This window comes from Simochromis diagramma, unplaced genomic scaffold, assembly GCF_900408965.1.
Source record: "Simochromis diagramma unplaced genomic scaffold, fSimDia1.1 OVJJ01000563.1, whole genome shotgun sequence".
In the NCBI taxonomy this organism is placed as follows: Eukaryota; Metazoa; Chordata; class Actinopteri; order Cichliformes; family Cichlidae; genus Simochromis; species Simochromis diagramma.
Window position 1 is genome coordinate 93453 of NW_024387385.1, and position 11816 is coordinate 105268.

At 42.6% G+C, this 11816-nt stretch overlaps 1 long non-coding RNA gene across 1 annotated transcript; it reads right to left on the reverse strand.

Annotated features, from left to right (window-relative positions):
• Positions 1-8560: 8560 nt before the first annotated feature.
• Positions 8561-11433, reverse strand: LOC120720156. Its single transcript, XR_005692820.1, has 6 exons — positions 11395-11433; positions 11155-11261; positions 10944-10992; positions 10470-10547; positions 10280-10333; positions 8561-10190 (listed from the first exon to the last, which is right to left on the reverse strand). It is a non-coding gene; the product is annotated as an uncharacterized LOC120720156 (long non-coding RNA).
• Positions 11434-11816: the final 383 nt, after the last annotated feature.

The window sequence follows — 11816 nt, forward strand, 5'->3', positions numbered from 1 at the left end:
CATCATCACTAAGATGACGGCCATCAGACAGAATAGGCGACACATGAGCCGTCTCCGTTCAAAGTTACAAGCACCTAAGCACAACAGCTTTGGGGCTGGGGCTGGTGACTCTTCTTCTCCTGGATTCATCGGGCTGGTTTCCTCTATCTTGTTTGTGTTCAGGCGTCCCTGGTGTTGTTTATTGGTTCCTCTCTTTGGTGGGATGGGTCACTCTTTATTATGTGTTTGTTCTTCAGGACGACCTGACTTACCCTGGTCCTGCAGTACGTTGACCCAGGGCGAAAGGGCGGGTTTCCCGCACCCCTACCCTGCGGAGCACTGGGACTGGGTAAGGTGGCTTCTTATTGTGGTGCAAACACTTTCTTCACGTGACTTTGATGGATCCACGAAGGTCTTTCAGCTATCTTACAAGCTGTCTGTGTAGTCAGCAACACCTGGAATGGACCCTCCCACCGCGGAGAACTCCAGTTTTTTCGCTGGAGGACTTTAATCAGAATCCAATCACCGGGGTTCAACCTGCAAGAGACTGGAGATAGATCACTCGGCAGCTGATTGTTTAATATCACTTCTTTATTCTCAAATAGTTTTGTCATCCATTCTGCCATCGTTGTTTCTGTGATGGACTTATTAATAGGTTCACTAGTTATCGGCAGGGGAAATGGTCTGCCATGTATGACTTCAAATGGGGTCAGACCACCTGCTCCTTGAGTTATTCTCATCCATAGCTTAACTAAGCTCAAACACTCAGGCCATGGTCTTCTAGTTTCTTCCATACATTTTCTCAATCTCTGTTTAATTGTGCCGTTAGTTCTCTCGACTAATCCTGCACTTTGTGGATGATAGGAACAATGATGTTTTATGCTAAAACCTAGAGCTTCAGAGACTTTACTTATTACTTCATTTACAAAATGTGTGCCGTTATCAGACCGTATTAAGCTTGGAATGCCATATGTCGGTATGTAATGGTTGCACAAACATTTTGCTACTGAAATTGCATCTGCTTTTTTCACTGGGTATATTTCTGGCCACTACAGGACTACAGGCGACACTGGAGGCGCAGGGGCCTGGACTACAGGCGACACTGGAGGCGCAGGGGCCTGGACTACAGGCGACACTGGAGGCGCAGGGGCCTGGACTACAGGCGACACTGGAGGCGCAGGGGCCTGGACTACAGGCGACACTGGAGGCGCTGGAGCGTGAACTGAAAGTGATACCGGAGGCTCTGGAGACTGAACTGAAAGTGACACTGGAGACTGAAATGAGGGTGACACTGAAGACTGAAATGAGGGTGACACTGGAGACTGAAATGAGGGTGACACTGGAGACACTGGAGACTGAACTGAAAGTGGCACTGGAGACACTGGAGACTGAGTGGAGAGCGATTGAGTTGCTGACACTGGTGACAGAGCTGAGAGTGGCTGCTGGGCAGCTAGCTGAGCTGAGAGCGGCTGCTGGGCAGCTAACTGAGCTGAGAGCGGCTGCTGGGCAGCTAGCTGAGCTGAGAGCGGCTGCAGGGCAGCTAGCTGAGCTGAGAGCGGCTGCAGGGCAGCTAGCTGAGCTGAGAGCGGCTGCAGGGCAGCTATCTGAGCTGAGAGTGGCTGCTGGGCAGCTAACTGAGCTGAGAGCGGCTGCTGAGCAGGCGATAAGCTGTTCACATAATCATCTGCCGCACAGAACACAGCCCCTGAATGAATAGTCACACAGTCCGAAAACGGAAAAGAGTCCTCACTCACCACAGCCGGCGAATTGGAAGTCCGAACGTCCGGCTGCGTGATCAACGTTTCCTCCCCACAGACAGCTCCGACGGGCCGGGCAAGATCACATCCGGCGAGTCGGGCAGCGAGGCAGGAGTGGCTGAGAGAAGGTGAGGTGTGTGCCGGAGAAAAGCCTGCATGGTCGGAGGAAGCGACTTCAGAAGCCATGGTAGGCCAGAAAAGAGCCGTTGTAGCCGGCTTTCCACGGTGTGGCGAAGCCCCTCCGGAGGGTTCTCTAGCCAAAGCCAGAGGAGAATCTCCACATTATACGTAATGTCGTCCCGGAGCTCCTTGGACGGATTTACTGCCGCTGGGTCCATGGTGGCTGGTTTGTACTGTCACGTCCGGTGTGGCAGGCGTGTGGAATATATTAGGACCCAAAATGCGGAAGCTCAGGTGCAGGTGAGTATTTATTAAACAAAAGGAAATACAAACAACAATGGCACTGGGAACATAAAACTAGAACCTAAACTGGGTAAAACTAACAAACCAGAAACGAAGATGCAGGGAGGTCCAGGGAAATACATACGGAGAGACGCAGGGAGACCAAGGGGAAACAACACAGACGAACCAGCAATGAGGACGAGGTAACACACACTATAAATACACACGCCAGGAATCAGGGGATGGGAAACAGGAGGGGAACACACCTGGAATACATTACAACTGACGAAGCAGGGGAAACGTAAACAGAACACACTGACATAAGACAGAGCCCTTCAAAGTAAAACTACACTAAGGGAATGCACAAGCAGGGAAGACACCAACCGGAGGGAACACCACTAAACCCTAGAAAATACAAAACTATCAAAAGTAAAAGTACATAACCAAAAACACTGGGTCACCGACCCAGGACCATGACAGTATATGGAATTATGTAGCAAAGAACAAATTGATAAATAACTCTAAATATGCCTTATATTTTAAAATTCCTCAAAGTAGCCAGCCAAGTAGCTTTTTTGACAGCGCTGCAAACCCTTGACCTCCTCTCAATAGAGGTGGGAATCACCATACATCCCACGATACGATATTATCACAATACTTAACGCATAATACGATATTATTGCAATTTTTAAAAATATTTTGTTATATTCAGATTCTATACATAAAGGTAAACTTTATCAATATTCATTTTATCTAATATCAAAATCTCGCACTCAGTCTTTCTCTCATTTCAGTCAGTTTTATTGTTGACAAACTGAACGGTTTGTATTACAGTCTAGTCCAACTTAACTGAATGCAACCATCTAGTACAATTATAGCTATTCTGAACTATGCAATTTATGAAAACTATGCAGCCCCTTCAGCAACTGAAGAATTTGAAAGTAAATTAAAACAAAATATAACTTTACATTAAATAAAAAAGTTTTAAACTTAATTAAAATAAGACATGTCTTAAATTAAAATAAGTAAACTGTCATGTTTATTGCTGCCAAAAAAAAGTTAAACACATTTGGACAGTGAAGGAATGTCAGGATTCTTGCTCAGAAAAAGGATCAACATGCTCTGAAGTCAGAGCACAAAAACCTTTTTTGTAACAAAATATCGATTTCTGCTGTCCCTGTATCGATACATTATTAGCAAACAAAATATCACGATACTACACAGTATCGATTTTTTCCCCCACCCCTACCTCTCAATGCGCTGCTTGATGTAGGCACCTGAAATGTTTTTTGTGATACTCTTTGTTAGACTCGTAGAAATGATCAGGAAGGAAGGACGTGGATACGTGTTTAATTGTGAACAGCAGAACATAACAACCTTAAACTCTTTTTCCCTTACTTGCACATGTTTTGCTGTTATAGGTTGGTCAACCCCTGTCCTGGCCTCATTGCACTGGTTGCCTATGTCTTTTAGAGTTCATTTTAAAATTCTTATGTTTGTTTTTAAATGTCTTCACAGACTTGCCCTGGCTTACCTCTCTGAGCTTCTTCATCCCCACACACCCAGTCGGTCTCTTAGGTCAGCTGACCAGCTGCTCCTGGAAGTACCGAGATCCAGGAGGAAACCCAGAGGTGACAGGGCCTTTTCTATTGTTGCTCCTAAATTATGGAATAACTTGCTCTTGCATGTTAGACAGGCCCCTTCACTGTCCACTTTTAAAACAAGTCTTACAACCCATTTTTATTCTTAGGTTGTAAATTATTTGAATCCTAGACAAAGCATATCTGTGAACTAGGGTGTAGAGCTATTAGGTTATGTTGTGGTGGTTCTCGGGTTGGGGGATGTGTGTTCATACTGGAGGACAAGAAAAGTTCAAAGCTATCAGGTGCTCAGTTTAGAAAAAAAGAGAAAAGAAGAAGAAAAAAAATGAGCAAAAGATACTGGAAAGCAGATGTGTCATTGGATAATGGCAGGTCATGTGTCCTGAAACAATCAGAATCAGAATACTTCATTAACCCCTAGGGAAATTATGTGGGTTACAGTTGCTCCAAGAAGAAATGGTAAAAATAGTAACAGTAACAGACTAAACTCCAAACAATACATTATGTTACAGATTTTCCACATTTAAGAAATAGCACCAATATATATAGATCACTCAATTATAAATATCAAGGATTAACAGAGGTGATTATAAATATATATCAAGAACATTGACAAGAATATTACGGAGTAGAAAAGAGTGTGTGTAAAAAGGGTCTAACTATTGCAGTGTTTACAGTGTGTTAGATGGAGGAGTTGTAAGGGGAAATGGCCACAGGCAGGAATGATTTCCTTTTTTTTTTTTTTTTTTTTTTTTTTTTTTGTGTCCCGTTTGGATCTTTAGCCATCAGAATTGTTGTCTTAAGGCCAAGAAAGATGCCAAGCGGATTTATTTTACCAAGTGGATCGTCATGGCCTTGCCATATTGGTCCATTTGATTGACCTTTATTATAATTATGAATTTATTTTATTTTCAGTTGCTACAAACGGGACAGACATGACTGGAGGATAGGACAGGGAGAAAGAATGAAAGAAAGAGAGGGAGAGAAAGAAAACCAAATGGGAGAAGAGACGGTGAGAAGGGGGGGAAGAAAGAAAAAAAAACAAAAACAAAAAAAACAAAAAAAAAACTCCTGGGTCACCTGTATGGAGAAAAAAAACAGAAGAGAAAGCAAACAACAAAGAGCAACATAATAAATAAAAAAAAAAACGGCACCATCACAATAAACTAGCTAGCAGTAGATATCAGTAGATACTAAATAATAAACGATATTGTGCAGCACGCAAGATAGACAGCGCACAATGTGCTTTGAGGCAGCAGCCAAGAAAGCTGTAGTCCGCATCTGTGAATACCCGCGTGTACACCTGTGTGCATACCTGTGTGGATCAGCATGCTTGCATTCCAAAGGTTTCTCCATGTAACGATCTGCTAGGGAGTGTGGGGAGCCACAGCCCCGTCCTCCAGGGCATGAAGCAGGTATGGAGGAGATCAAAACTCCAGACATCCAGAGGCCCCAGAACACAAGAGACCAAGGAAGACCAACAGAGGGGCAAGCCGCGCCACTGTCCCAGTAAGAGCTGAGGAGAGTCCCAGATGAGGGCTCACTCAGCAGCCGCGGAGCAGAAGCCAGGGGGAGTTGCAGTGACGCGCCCGTGAGCTCCGCCGGCAGCCAGCTGTGCCTGAGTGACCGAGCCCCAGGCCGAGAGGCCGGGGGCACCCCACCTCCGAAGTGGCCCGAGCGAGCCCCAGGCTCCAGGCCCCGATAAGCGGCCGCCAAGGAGTGAGCCGGTGTGTACCCGGACGCCCACCCCCAGACACAAAGAACCACCAACGCACCGACACCTGAGGGAGTCCGCCACTGGCAGGGGAAGTGGTGGTGGGTGGAGATAGGCCTCCAAACCTTGGAGGGCCTGAGATGTCCCCAGAGAGGTGGCGTCTGATACCCAACCTGACATATAGACACAGACATACAGGCACACACGGACACAAATATCCATTCCCACCCTCATGCTCTCATATGCACTTACTCCACACTCAACCAACATGGAGACAGACATAAAGAGACGCTGTACACACGGTCACACTCCCCAAGCGTACTCTACGAACCGGGTCTAGGTACCCTTGCCCCTGGAGGGGGGAACTGCACCCAGACCCAGGTGGTGTTACCCTTTTCCCTGCGGTGGGGAGAGGCAGACCGCCCCGACTCCGCAGCAGCAGGGAGGCCCCACACTCCAGACCGCAGTCGGATGGCCAACTCCTCCTCCTAGCCCCCCCGCTCCAGCAGGCCGCAGAGAACGGGGGTGAGAGAAGACTCCAAACCTCCCTCCACCCGCTCATTGTAGTGTTGATGCATGTGTGTTCTAAGGTGCAATTAAAACCCAGGAGGGCATGGAGCTACCTGCCAGAGAGCAGCAGGTAAGCGCATAGTCCCTCCTGCTGGCCCTCAATGTCTACGTGTATTCAAAATTGAGAGGTGGGCAACGACGCCAGGGGTGGGGTGTACACCCTGATGGTAATTTGGACTCCGTGTATCGTGCCCACCCCCAAGATCCTATATGTATGCGTAATGAGAGTGTGAGTAATGTGAATGTCTAAGTTGTGGGATAAAATTGAGGCAGAGGCAGCCAGAAGGGGACAGGGGGGGGGGGGGGGGGGGGGGGTAGCCTCCTCTGCACCCTGGTGACATACCCCTGCTCCAAGGCCCTACATGTGTGGGTGGTTGTGGTGGAGCGGGAAGAGGGAGGCAGCTGGAGATGGGGAGGGAAGGAAGGGCAGGAATGATTTCCTGTGTCATTCAGTGGTGCTTTTGGTAATCTCAGTCTCTCACTGAACGTGCTCCCGCGACTAGCCAGTCTGTCATGGAGTGGGTGGGAGGTATTTTCCATGATTTTCCTTATCTTGGACAACATCTGCCTCTCAGACACCACCCCAAGGAAGTCCAGCTCCACCCCCAACACATTACTGGCCTTGTGGATCAGTTTATTTAGTCTGTTGGCATCTGTGACCCTCAAACTGCTGCCACAGCATTCAACAGCATATAGGATAGCACTGATCACAACAGAGATATAACAAGATAACATTAATTAACATTTTAACTAACATTTAACATTTTAACTAACATTTTAACTACTGATTTTATCTGTTTTGATTTTATATACTGTTTTGTTTGTTTGTTTGTTTGTTTGTTAATTAGTTTGTTTGTTTGATTGTTTTAATCAATTTTAAATCATGCTTTTTATTTGTTTTTGTTTCTAATGTTTCTGTAAAGCACTTTGAATCACCTTGTTGTTGAATTGTGCTATACAAATAAACTTGCCTTGCCTAATTAGTAGGGATAGTGAAAACGTCAGTTTACTTTTGTTAGCCACTTGGCTATGAGAATAAACAGTGGACACTGATGTAGCTTACTGAATCTTTTGGACTGTGTTCAGCACAATATTAATTAGTCATTGTCAGTTGTTGATTTGTCCTATTCTCATTGTCTGATGAATTATGATGGCTGTTTGTAAGCCGTTTGCATACTATGCATACTCTCTCTCTCTTCATATATATATCTATATATCTATGTGTGTGTGTTTATGTTTATCTGGTTAAATTCAGTATGGTTCCAACAACAGTTTTTACAGTACAATATGTTTTATATGTATGTACAATGGGTGTGGGGTGGAGGGTACCGGGGGAACAGGGTGGGGGGGGGGGGGGGGGGGTGCCAGTGGGTGTATCGCCCAGGGCACCAAACAGGCTAAGACCGCCACTGTACACAGCTGACAGTCATATTTGACAGCTGTTAGAATTCTTATTATGGTAAGAACCAATCACATCAGTAAAAAGAATCATTACTTTAAGAACTGAAGGTCAGTCAGTCTGGAAAATTGCTAAAACTCTGAGTTAGTCCCCAAGTGCAGTCGCAAAAACTATCAAGCGCTATGACAGAACTGGCTGACATGAGGACCGCCCAGGAAAGGAAGACCAAGAGTCACCTCTGCTGCTGAGGATACATTTATCATTCACCAGCCTCAGAAATCACAAGTTAACAGCAGCTCAGATTAGAGCCCAGATAAATGCCACACAGAGTTCCAGTAGCGGACACATCTCTACATCAACTGTTCAGAGGAATCAGGCCTTTGTGGTCAAATAGCTGCTAAGACACCACTACTAAGGAAAAGTAACAAGCAGAAGAGATTTGTTTGGGCCAAGAAACACAAGGAATGGACATTAGACCGGTGGAAATCTGTGCTTTGATCTAATGACTCCAAATTTGCGATTGTTGGTTCCACTCACTGTGTCTTTGTGCGATGCAGAAAAGGGGAATAGATGGTCTCTACATGCATGGTTCCCACCGTGAAGCATGGATGAGGTGTGAAGGTGTGGGGGTGCTTTGCTGGTGACACTGTTGGAGATTTATTTAAAACTGAATGCAGACTGAACCTGCATGGCTACCACAGCATCCTGCAGCGACATGCCATCCTATCCAGTTTGCTTTTAGTTGGACCATCATTTATTTTTCAACAGGAACTGGGAACTTCTTCAAGACTGTGGGAAAACCATTTCAGGTGATGACCTCATGAAGCTCATAGAGACAATGCCAAGAGTGTGCAAAGCAGTAATCAAAGCAAAGGGATGCTATTTTGAATAATCTAAAATATAAAACATGTTTTGAGTCAAACTATGAATAAACACATATGGAATTATGTAGTAAATAAAAAAATTGTAATGATGCCTTAAGTGAGAATCTACAATGTAAACAGTCATGAAAATAAAGAAAAACCATTATATGAGAAGGTGTGTCCACAGTTTTGATTTGTAGTGCATATGTCTGACCTACTCTTTCTGGACTTTAATTTCGCGTAATACCATTAAATCCACAGACACTAGCCACTTTTATTGTTGGGACTCAGACCACTGGTGCTGGAATTCTTGACAGACAAGCCTCAGTCTGTGGAAATTCCCAGTGTCTTGTCCTCCATCATCATACTCAATATTAGCTCTCTGCATGGGTGTGTATTGAGCACACCATACTCACCACTCAAAAAAATATTCACAAATGTTTAGATTGAGATTTTCATAAATATATTTATGTATTATTCAAATTTCAACCTCTTTAATCAGTGATTGCAACGGCTCAGTTCATCCATACATTAAACTTTCAATGACATAAAGCCAGAGACTTAGTCAGTACCTTCGTGTTGAACTAAATAACTTAATCCATTAATCATTCATATATTTCATGAATTATGTCATAATTATGAGATAATGACCACATTAAAAATGACCATGTTATGCTAAATTTATGGAAAAAAGGCCATTATAAACAATATAATTATATTTCTTAAATTGTAATTGTTTGATACTGATTGGACTTTCATGACAGAACTGTACCGTTCAAGTTTATAAGAATCAAGTAGCCACAACCGCTTTATTTCCCCATAAATGTCACATTTTGCGCAGTTACAAATCCTTTATTAACATAAATCCCCAAGAATTTTTATTACCTAAATTAATATATGTTAATATGTAATGGTATACACTGTAGCAGTATTTTCCTAATCAGAAAAACGCTTCTAAGTAAAGAAGTAAATTAAACATCAACAAACACACACACTCACACAATGTACTATTTGTGTTTATTTGTTTAATATTCTTGTGTAATGTGATCAAAACATTTTTGTTTTGTTTTGATCACATTAGCTAATATGATCAAATATTATTACTGTCAGCAGAGAATCCATGAGGTGGGAGTACAACTTGTCAGTAGACCTGTTCATGTCTGTAATTGGTTACATGCTGCCAACACCAGATCATACATGTGGAAGTACAAACTAGATTTGGAAACCTCAGGTTTAGCTTCAGAACAGAAAACTGTTCATACACTATGCAGGTCCGCTGTTTTCTGATCTCTTTGTGATAAGGAAGTTAAACACAGCCTAAACAACTGCAACACTGGAATGTAAATAACTGCAGAAAACTGACAAGTTGTGCTGCCTACACAAGGATCCAGATTTCACTACTGCAGTCATTATTGCATCAAGACTGAAGAGCTCAACTGTGCTCTTGCTTAGGCCTCACACCAGGAGTGAAGCTTTTCACTTTATAATATCACTCAGGGAACATTATAGGACAAGATGTTACGCAGCTAAGAAGTATACAATTAGAGAAAGTCACAAAAACAATTCAGATTATGTCCTTTCACAAATACATGATATACGTTACATAGGTCAACAAACGAAAACAGAAACACAAGTTCAATTTATTGTTTCTCTTGCAATTTTCTGAAGCTCATCATTTACTCCTCTCATTTTTCTTTTCTGAGTTCTCTATTCTTGCAGTAAATCCAGCTTCTTGTCTAAGTAAGCTCTGGCATTTGTCATCATGTGGAATCCAATGTCAGCTATTTCCTGGAGTGGTGGAGAATCATATGATAATAGCATTGCTTCTTCCCATTGACGAACTAATTCCTTCATTTTTTCATTGTATTGTTTTGAGAAGGTTGTCACTTTGTATCTGGATTCTTCCTAAAGGAGAAAAATAAAACTTTTCACATATAGTATTTCTACTCATATTATGGACATTCTGGGAATAAACTGGAGACTGACTGACCCACCTTCAGTCTCTCTTCCTGTTCTATCGCTGTTTGAAGGGTTTCCTTGAATATTTCCTGAAAGGAAAAGAACATAGTGAGTGTGTTACAGAATATAAACACAGCAAGAAAAAGAAAAATCAAACAGGAAGGTCATATTTATGTTACAATATATATATTTTAAATAATAAGAAATTGGTCAATTTTAATTTACCAGTTTTTCCTTGTTATCCAGTGAACTTGCGAGATTAAATATTTTTGTGATTGCTGCTCTTCTATAAACGTCATCTTCCTAATGGAAAAAAGAATAGTACAATTAAATTTACCCGACTATAGTAAGTAGTGTAGTAAGTACAGAGAAATACTGTACTTGTATGACGTTTGCACAATCTGATATTACTGTGTTGTTATTGTTGCTACATATATTTGTCCAGGACCAACATTGCAACTGACCAATGGCATTGTCTTAGCATTCAATTAACAGTAGCCAAGGTTATGGTAAGGATAATGGTAGGTAATTAAAATGATCACAAGCAGAAAAAACAGAAATATCCTCAATAATGTACTTCATAATATTTTTATATAGGAATTAATAAAGAGAATACTTGAAATAATGAATTATTTTGTTTTCTGCCAATACACATAACAGACGTTCAAAGCCTTGTGAGCAACTTGCAAACTGACCCACCTTGTATTTGTCAACTTCTTCGTTTACCTCTTTTCAGTAATTCCTGAAACTTCAGAGAACAACAGCGGCTCATGCTTTTTATAATCCATTATGAAGAAGGAACATTTCTAACAGTTAATGAGCTCCTCTAATTACTGGAAGAATTTACATGTATGTGCAAATAATCCTACAATTACTACCACATCAAGAGATTGACAAAGCAGGAATTTACCACTTGGTCCTTGACCCAGCTTGCGATGAAAATAAGGCACAGAAGAGATAAGATGCACAGAATTATAAAGAGAAACAGGCACTTGATGAATCTGACGCAGGCCATCACTGTTAGAATGAAAAGAATCTATTAGGTTAAGACAACATGTCAACAACATAAATAAGAAACTGACAACACACACACGGCAACAATTTTAATGTTACACTTTGCAAACATCATACTTTATGTTACTGATCTTACCTGGTTTGTGAACGGAGGATGAACTGACGTGCTGTACTGGGTGAAGAATGAAAAACAATGAGGTGGCGTGTTTGAAACTGGTCTCTACACTCTGGCGTTCTTTCACTTTCTTTCATCTTGCGTGCATTAGCTGCAATTTTACTTTCATTTTGACTGAAATAGTTTTTCCCTGGTCCAATTTATAGGAAGAGACCTGTGATGATGTGTGGGTGTTTTGTGTGGTGATAGGGTTTGCCAGTGGGGGGCGCTGTATTTTGAGAGGGCTCATGAATGCCTCCAGGGGCATTGCCTTCATAAAAGAAGACTGGGTCTGTGAATGGTAGAATAAAAATGTTTGGAGCCAGATCGCTCACAAAAGATCAAAGTGGATTCTGTGTTCTTTTCAAGCGCTACGAAAGAGCAAACACACGCCTGTGTGAGGG